Source organism: Cupressus sempervirens, chromosome 11, assembly GCF_028749045.1.
Source record: "Cupressus sempervirens isolate cs-2001-9-10 chromosome 11, ASM2874904v1, whole genome shotgun sequence".
In the NCBI taxonomy this organism is placed as follows: Eukaryota; Viridiplantae; Streptophyta; class Pinopsida; order Cupressales; family Cupressaceae; genus Cupressus; species Cupressus sempervirens.
Window position 1 is genome coordinate 295,617,091 of NC_143128.1, and position 10,643 is coordinate 295,627,733.

A 10,643-nucleotide genomic window follows, 5' to 3' on the forward strand; every position below is an offset into this window, starting at 1 on the left:
GATAGATATTCAACACTATTTGGAGAATTGATAGCAACTTATAAATTGAAGTACTCATTACCATAAATAATACAATATATATATATATATATAAAGACTTTGGAGTTCATCAAAACCATCCACATTGAAATTTGGATCTAAAAAATATATCATTCATCAAATAAATTATATTTTGAAATTTGTAAGATTGTCAATTACCTAATTTAAAAGAAGTTAAATTTTCATTTACATGGTATTAGAGCCCTGTTAAGGAAGATCCAAATTAAATTAAAAAAATTATAGTATTCTCCTAAAAAAATTCTATCACATTCCATTCACCAAAGTGTCAAACATGATTATATGAAGGTGCAAAAAACTTCACATCATGGAAGTTGAGAATCATGATGATACTAAAAGACAACAAGTTAGATTCATTTGTAAAAGACAAAAAGATAGAACCTCAACATGTCATAGAAAAGTTTCAATATATTGAGAATAATAAAAACCCATAAAATTAATAGTAGACATAGATAGGGACCACATAATACCTATATTGGAAAAATAGGAAATTACATACCTTATGTTCAAATCTCTTAAGAATGCATTCTGAATACATAACATTCACAGAGCCCTTACACTAAAAAGGAAAATAAATCACATAAGTAGGAACAAAGGAGAATTTGTTAATGTATTCTTCATGAGAGTAACATGTTGGAAATATAATAGTGAAATTAAGATACTAAGAGGGGGGTGAATCAAGATCTTCAAAGCCACATCAAACACAAACCATATTTGACATCTTCATCATAAACCCTCACTAAAACTTAACATTACATCAAATAAATCATATATTACAATGTAATATCATATCTAACATCTAATAACATGAATAACACATATAAGTAATTCATCAACACATGACACCAGATATGTCAATGCAAAAACCCTCCAAGGTGAAGGTAAAATTGTGGTGAGGATGACACCCACAAAAATCTTCACTACTACAGCAATAAAGTGTTGTTGTTAGGGCTACAAAGTTTGATCACTTCTGATGATCTACCCTATGAGGGGTCTATCCTATTAATAGCTTGCAAGACTGTTAGGTATACCTTGATTAAAGGATTTAACATCACAACTAAGTGAGTACTCTATTAGGAGATTTGCATAGGTCCGATAGGGCCACCCTATTAAGAGATTTACCCTAAAACATCCATAAAAATGTTACAGTACCTTGATCATTTGGTCTATACTAAAATTTTGATATAAATCTCCTCTATCTAATGTAATATCACCTCTTTGTGATTGATCTTCAATATCTTCTCTTTGGACTGCTTAGTCACCTTACAAATTCTTAACACTTAACTTCACTAATTTACCTTCAACTTCAGATCCAAACTTCTAACATGCAACCAACTAGGACTAGGTCTAAAACCTTCCCTAAATAGTTGTTAAATGTAGCTTCTAGATATTAACCAATAATCTAGATTCGTCCCTTTTTCCACTTAGTCCTTCTAATTTTCTAATTGGTTGATTACCTTTCATAGGAATTAATGGTCTGTGATTGCAAATGTAATTGTCTCCATGATTAACTCCTTAATCTTTAAAACATGCTTTCAACTTGACAAAAATAATTTGCACAAGATTTTATGCCATTAAAAATTCATATAAAATAACTATCTTAACTGGCACTAATAATCTTCTAATGCTTGGTCACACATATTCTTCATTTTGTCCCTTGGTTTTAGTTCTACTTGCCTTGTACTATAAGTCCCTCTATCTTTCTTGGCATTCATTATCTCCTTAATCACTCGGCATTGATTGAACTAGTTCGAGACTCTAATGTACACTTGGAATTAACTAGTGCTTGGTATAAACTAATTATGTACACTTCACCATTATAATTTTTTGTCCTATATAGTGGCTCGGTCATAGCATTGACTGACCAACATTGCCTAGATATTGACTAAGTGTTTTGCACTAATAACTAATACTAAGATTTTCTTTGGGGTCAAAATTTTCCCCCTTTGGCATTAGAGGCAAAAAAAGTTATCATGCTCAACATTTCATGCTTATAAAACCTTCAAAATATACATGTCCTACCTCTGTCTCTCAGTATATGATCCTTTATTTCCCCTTGTTCTATCGCTTGATCATGCATATTTTCCACCTTATTTTTGTTATAGTTTTTGTGAAGTACTAGTAGGGGTTAAACCATACTTCTACAAAAATGGTTTATGAATCTACAAAATCATTTCCAATGTATTATCCCAAGTATTCCTTAAAGACTCTAATGATTGAATTTCAATTTCCAATCTTTTTGTGAGATCAACTTATTGGAAACTACAATTGCAATGATTGTTGTATTGTCATTGATGTAAAATATATTCATAAAAAAAAAAATTATTTGATCTAAATTTCATATCTATTTGATTGATTTGGAGCATTTGAGAAGTTTCTCATAACAAAAGCACCTAGAGGAAAGGTTGAGTTATGAAAAAAAAGCTACAGTGGACATTTGATTAGTTAGAATTAGATAAGACAAAGTGATTGCTTAAATCATGCTGATAAAGGAGAAGACAATAATGTTCAAGTCTTAACAATGCAAGCCAAGATAGATCACTTATGTAAGGTTTGATCAAGAAACTAATTAAAAGGAAAAGGCATTTTGAAGTTTATGATGAGTGATGTTAGTGTCCACTGAGCCATAATAAGTGATAGTGTTGATGTTGAACAAGAAATTCTATAATGACTAAGTGTGAGAACTTAGTGTTGGCCAAGGAACCAAATTTTCATTATTTACAAAGAACCATAATTTTTGGCTGACTCAATTGATTTCTTTGGATATGGAAAATGTGTCGTAGATAAGGATTGATGAGTTGGATCATTTAATTCAAGGAAAGGATTAGATAAGTGATCTAAGAGATAAATTCAAGGAGAAGTTTTTATAAAATAAGAGATAAATATAATGGCAATTAGATACATTGTATCTGATGAATTGAATTGAGAAACCTAAGATCTACGATGTTGATTAAGTAGCAAAAGATCAAAATTGCATATTTAAGGAGGCACAAAGGTGAACTTTAAGAATGTATGTGAAGAAGAGAAGAGAGCATAGAATTTGTATGTTCTTGAAAGAGTTCTAGAGAGTTGGAGCTATTATTGATGTTTCTGATTGGTGAATCTAAGAAAAAGGCTTAATTGAGTTGAGAAGAAGTGTAGGGTGATTGCTTGAAGATTTGCCAAGTGAATTTGAAATCGAGATTACAATGGAGGCTAGTTACTAAATTAGTATGAGGAGTAGAACAAAGATCTTTTTGATCTCTAAACCTATGTTTTTTATTAGTGACCAAATACTTAGTCATTTTCAAGTCATTACTAGGTAATATTACAAGGTCATCACTGTGATCGAGTTATCTAGTAAAGGTCGAGTAGAACAATGATTGTTGAGCATTCAATAGACACTAAAAAGAAATACAAGCTGAGGAAAATAGTATGAACCAAGTAATTCAATGATGATTGAGCATTTTGAAAATTTATCAAGTGTCAAGCACACAAAATTATATAAGCCAAGCAACAACATACATGATCGAGCATTAGAAACACTTAAGTGTTGGGAAATACAATTTTGTTGTGTGAGTTTGTAATGGTACAAACCCATATGTGAATCATTTTGGCTAAAATTTATATGAGATTTACTATCTATAGAGCTAGATCAAATTCTATTTACGTGTCATTAACAAAAAGTGATGATCCCTTGACAAACAATTTAACCAATCAAAAAAAGGGACATAAACAACAAAATTTGATGAAGTTTAAATTGTTGATCAAGATCTAGAAGCTTCACATAAATTATATTTAAGGAGGACTCTAAAGCTAGAATCATATAGAGGATGAAATTTGAAAGGGAACATGCATGTGAAGGAGTCACAAGTCAAATCCAATAGAGAGAGAAATTAGAGCAGTGAAGGACTGAATAGATTTATCACATTAAGAGAATTAGATTAGAGACAAAGGAAAGAGGAGACCCAAGATCAACTTACAAAGAATACCAAGGGTTAGGTATTGATTCAATTATTTTGTAATTGAGATAGGGAAAATCTCTTAATACAGTGGTCTTAATAGGCCTTTGTAAATCTCCTCACAGAGTCCTTACTTTATCGTTTGTGAAGGAAGTATTGAATAGGTGATTGAAAAAGTTAAGATACCAACTTGGAAACCTATAGGAACCTATAAGATATCATTACCTACCCTTAGAATGGTTTAATCCATCTCCTCGCAGAGTCCTTACTTTATTGTTTGTGAAGGAAGTATTGAATAGGTTATTGACCAAGTTAAGCCACCAACTAGGAAACATGTAGGAAACTATAAGATACCATTACCTACCCTTAGAATGGTTTCATCCATCTCCCAAATGCCTATACCAACTCACCAACTAATATCCTGCATCAAACACATAGAGATGTTTGGCCTAGGGCTTGCTAAAAAAATTAGATGCCTTTCTTTCCATCTCCCATCCTTAGGGATCTTATTGTACATCCTTCTAAATTTCATTTTATCAAGTGGTATGAATTTTCCATGCTAGGAATGCAGGTTAGGGCATTTTTATTAGAACCAGTCACTAAATGGAGGGATTTGGTGCACTTGGGAAAAAAAATTTGATAGTTTTATTTATAGAGCACTAAAAAACCTCAAACCACTTGCATTCTTCTACTAAGATGTTTAGAATTCCAAATAAATCATTCATTTACATGTTCCAATCCATACACTCTTGAAATACAATGTTTTACAAGGAAAAATGAGATCTTTTATTTATTCAAATGGAAAAATTACATTCTCTATCTTCAACCTACCTAAAAGGGATATTTGAAGACTTCCCCCAACCATTCTGACTAATTTTCAAAGGTTGTGACCATTGGGGATAAATTATGTAAAAGTTTACAACTTTTCTTACACAATGTTAACCCAACTAGGCCCTTTCCCTTGTGCCCTAGGGGCCTATAGCATATTTAGAAAACTTATTGAGACTGCTAACCTATGCTAGGTATAAAGTGTGCCCTTTTCCATAGTCAAAACCCATGGTTTATAAAGCACCAAATGGGGACTAGGTCTTACAAATAGGTTTGATTTATTGAATAATTATTTCTACCCACTACAAATGTCTCTTAGGCACAAATTCCTTTGAGTAAAACTCCTGATGATGTTGGAGCACCTGGGGTAAGGTAAATCCCTAAGCTTAATTTTGGTATGTAGATGGTCTAAATAAAAATTGGGGTAATAATTACTAGTGATAAAGTTTTAAGGTGTGCTTAGGTGGTTTGATTTGATAGGTTTTGGATTAGGAGTCTAATTTTGTCAATTAGGTTGCGATAAGGGGAAAATTGCAAAAGTTTCTTTAGGTGGAAAAATGAGGTCAAGTACCATAAAATGGGGAAAATAGTATGTAAATGTGGTCCTTAGATTTTATAAGGTCATCTTGTAAGGTTTTATAACATTTGATCCAAGTTTGAGGAGTTTAGGAGCAAAATTGCAAAAATTGTCAAAAAGTTGCATTGACAACTTTGCAATTTTTACAAAATTGCATGACAACTTTTAGGTTGTTTTTTAAAAAACCAAAAAATTTGGAATTTATGGTTTAAACTATAGGCTAGAATAGAGAATGAATTATATTTAAGACTTTTCCAACTCATTTCCAAGGGTTCAAAAATTAGGTGTATGGACACCACCTATAACAGGACAGTTTTGAAGTTTGAACAGATTATTTTGTATTGAACAATGAACTATTTTTTATGAAATATTACCTTGTGTTAATTTTTTTAATCTATGTCTGATTTTTTTTGTTTCAAGTGAGCTTTTGATAGGGTTTAGAAAAAAATTTGTGTCCAGTGATCATGTTGTCTAGTTTTGTGTTACAAGCATAAAATGGGCTATCGCTTGAGTGTCCTTGGTCAAAATGCCATGGATCTTGGAGACCAATAAATAACCTCTATACATAGCTTAAATAGTTTTTGTGGAGGTTTTAAAAGGCCAAATTCTATTTTTACAAGCAATCCCTAGGCAAGTAGTCAAGCTTGGCAAGGTGTAAGGAAATGCTTGTAAAGAGGTTTTGTGATGAACAGGTGATTGGCATGGGTCAATCTTGAGTTAGAAATTTAGGAGTAGTTTATGATGGAAGAAAAACTCAAAGGAGAAGGTTGGGAATGGATTTTGATTCCTATGGAGAATAAAACACACACATTGCCTTCAAAGCCCTTAAAAAGAGGGTTTTTTGAATCTGTATTGTATGGACATTACTAGAGCCCAAGACCTACAAAATCTTCAAGGGTTGGTTATAGGAAACAAAAGAATAGAATACAAAAAGGGGCCTTATTAATGGTTTTTGTGAGTTATAGTGCTTTCCTTGTTTCTAGGGGGGCTAATAGGGGCTCTTAGGGCTACAAGGGCTAACTAGGCAATTTAGGGATTTGTATGAGGGAAACTTGAAAGAATGGTGCAAAATGATGGGAAATGAGTCAAGAACCTTAGTAGGAAGGTTCTACCTTGTTTTTGAGTCACTCGGTGCATTTTGGGAATTTTTGGCAATCTAGGCCTAAGAATGCATATTAGGTGAATTGGGAGAATGACATTGAAACTTGAATTGTTGGGAGAGTTTCTTGGAGAAAGGAGATTTTAGAGGTATCCTCTCATTAGGGTTTAGAGAGAAAACCCTATAGTGGGATAGGAGTAGCATGGGAAAAGATATAAAGTTATTAGTTGAAGAAACTCCCCATCAAAGTAGTATTAGAGCCATAAGATTAGGCTTGTGGTGGCATGTTGTATTCAACTAAGTCAAGTGGATCTACCAAGATGGTTAGCAATGTAGAGTTGGAAAATGAGGTGGATGAGAAAAAGAAGCTCTTAGAAAAGAATACTAGTGTTCTAGATGAGGCCCTAGATGAGATGAAAGACAAGTTGAAAGAGATGGAGGATTTAGCCTAAGCTAAGGAAAATGAAGACTTTGGAAAGGGTAAAGAAAAGGCGAGTTTGGAGGATGAGATACCTAAACCAAATCCTCCACTTGGGGAGTAGGAACCTATATACATGAATATCTACCTACTGGGAACACTTTTAAACAAGGAAAATGTTAGTTTTACATGCATATCAAGATTCAAACAAGGAGATGCAACTAAGACACTTGAGTTTCATAAAGCAATGTAACCAATATATAGAATCCCCATGCAACCTTAGAGCATCTCACCAAAGGGTGCCCATAAGAGGCCTTGTTGATGTGCTCTAGATTATGGAATGTGGATGTGCTCTCCCAAACACAACTATGATTGAATCCCAATGATAATTGTATAAAATAAATATGAATCTTATGCTATATGAGTGAAGGAATACTTTCAAGAAATTCCTATGAATAAGCCCATCTCAAAAGGATTCCAAGTGGATATGAGATGGAAGATGGAATGCAATAAATGAAGACTAAATTACCAATGGAAATAATTGAAATCCAAAACATCTACCAAAGATTTAGCTCTAAAGATGAAGTCTCTAAAATATCAAGAATTAAAATATCATGATAACAATGCTAAACAGAAGCTACCTTTTTCTTGAGACATGGGCTCTATTTATAGATTTTAGGGAGACCTTGAGGAGGTGGTACTATGTGGCATCCACATAGGAGCCACATAGGAGACACATAGGCCATGCAAGGGTGGCAAGGGAAATGATAAAGAAAGGGAGATAGTGGGATCAATTTAAAATTGAACATAATGGAGGACATGTCATAGTGGAGGAATAAAGAAATAAGGAGAGTGGAAGACATTTCATAGTGGAGGATTAAAGAATGAGAGGACTGGGAGACATGAAGGAGTGGAAGATTAAAGAATGAGATGAGTGGGAGACATGCAGAAGTGGAGGATAAATGAATATAAAATTTCATTTTGGGGGCTAGATGGATAAAGGAGGAACAATTTTTATGAAATCATTTATTAAACTTGGTGGAGAAAAGGTTAAAGTTAAGATTAATTTAGATTAATCTTAATTTTAGAAGATTAAGTATGTGGAGGATTTTATAAAATTGAATTTATTTAAAAGGGAATATATGATGTCACTATGCATTAAATGAATTTAACACATTAGAGGGGGGTATTTGAATTAAATTAAAAATACATTAGGGAAGTGAATTTATTTAATTAAGTAAAATTAATTAAATAAGTAGAAGAATATGAAAAAATACAATTAATTAATTAATAATTAATAATAATTTCAAAAGAGATATTAAATTAATTAATATAGTGTTTTAAGAAAATTTTAGGTGTCTACAGAACCATTCCTCAAAGCCCTCAAGGAATTTGGAGGAAAAATCCTTAAGAATGTTTCCTTATTACATGGAAATATGGATGCAAAGGTAGTCTTCAAATGGCTTGAGAGCATTGAGAACTACTTTGAGTGTGAAGGGACAATAGAGGCCCAAAATTTGAGGTTTACAAAATCTAAATTGAAAGGTCAAGCTTTGACATGGTGGAAGTTTGTGCAAGAGGAAAGAGAGAGTGAAGGGAAGAATCCTATAGCTAATTGGAAAATTATGGTGGCAATGATCAAAGAAACATACCTACTAGAGGATTATCAGATTCATATCTATAAGTAGAGGTAGAATCTCAGGTAAAAAGATCTTGATGTGGCTACCTATAATGAGGAGTTTTAGAAGTTGGTGCTAAGATCAAGGGTGCAAGAAGCAAAGAAAATCAAGGTGGCTAGGTACCTAAATGGCCTTAAATGGTCCATCAAGGATGAGTTGAGCTTGTTTAGCCTCACTAATCTTCAAATTATTTTTTTAAATGGCTAGGAAGGTGGAAGAAAAAATGAGGAAGAAAGGGGTCCCAAGATCCAAGAATAGGGGCAAAGGTAAAGACTTCAGAGGTGGCTCAAGGGGAGGCTCTAGTGGCATGAGTAATGAGTAGAAAAGCTATGGAGACTCTAAGTGGAGTGATTAGGCCAGTGGGACCAGTCAAATGGGAGGCTCTAGTAGAGGTAAAGGGTCCAACAATGCTGGTAGAGATAGATATTGAAACAAGAATAGAGGTTCACACTTCAAAAGTGCTATAACTATGGTAAGTTGGGACACCCTACTTATAGATGCCTAGAGAAGGCATCATCTTCTTATGGGGAAAATAAAATCACACACATCTAAGAAGAGTATAACAAAAAGAAAAGAGAAGTGGAGCTTGATGTTGAGAAGGGTGAAAACCTCATGTTGAGGAGAGTGTTGGTTAAGGAGCCAATTAAAGATGAGCCAAAGTAGAGAAGCACACTATTTATAACAATAGGAAAAATATTGGGCAAATTATGCAACGTAATCATAGACTTAGGGTCTACTGATAATGTCTTGTCAGAGGAGGAAGTGCATCATGGAAAGGAGAACAAATATTCCTTCAATAAGGATGGGGTAACTTATAGGATCCAATATATAGTGGAAGAAGACAAGGTGGAGAATTCTATTGCTAAATCATTTCTCATGAGTGGGAAAGAATTCCTTAAGGACTTGAAGGAGAGTGAAGGAGTAGGATATGCCATTATGTTAAAGCCTAAGGAGGAGAAGACATCTTCATATATACCTATACCTACAGAAGTGCAAGAGTTATTGGACCAATTTAAGGATATCATCTGTGATTGAGCACCACCAACCCTACCACCTAAGAGGGCCTTAAGTCATCAAATTGACGTTATACTAGGATCATAACTACCCAAAAAAATTTCCTACAAGATGACTCCAAATAAGAACAAGGAGATTGCAAGGCAAGTTCAAGAGTTGCTTGTTCAAGGGTTGATTAGGAAGAGCATAAGTCCATGTGTTGTACCAGTGGTCTTAGCACCCAAAAAGGGAGGTAAGTGGAGAATGTGTACTAATTCTAGGGAAATTAATAGAATCAAAATTAGGTATAGAATTCCTATTCCTAGGATAGAAGACCTAATAGATTGTCTAGGTGGAGCTAGGTACTTCTCCAAAATTAATCTTAAAAGTGGTTACTATCAGATTAGGATGAAAGTAGGAGATGAATGGAAGTCTTCATTTAAGACTACTAAGGGTCTCTATTGTTGGAAATATAGATGGAGTAACTAAGAGAGGGGGGTGAATTAGTCACCACAAAAACAAATTCACAGATCCCTTAGATGTTTGATAAAACTAGTTACTGTTGTCACTCGATAATCATATAGAAAAATGTTGTAACTCAGTAGGTGCAATGTATGTTAACTTATTATTCATATTTAAACATTAAAAAAGATTAATATGCAACCATAAAATAAATAACATGCACACATGAGACACTAGATTTAACATGGAAACCTAATATGGGAAAAACCACCAAGTAACTAGCTACTAATTTTCACTCTTCTCAAGTGAGCCATATTAGGAGCCAACCTAGTTAAAGATTACAAAACACATTATTAGGTGTGACCTTGTTAGAGGATTTAATCACCTTGTTAGGAGTGGCCTTGCTATAGGTCTTTAGAACAATTCAATAGAACTATCACCTTGTTAGAGGATTTACCTATGGCTATTAAACCAACTCTATTAAGAGACTTAAGAATCACTGCTACAATAGTGAGAAAGTAACAATGAATTGACCTAAATGAGATGCAATTGAATTGCTGATGCAGATCTCTATTCTATTCCACTAGAT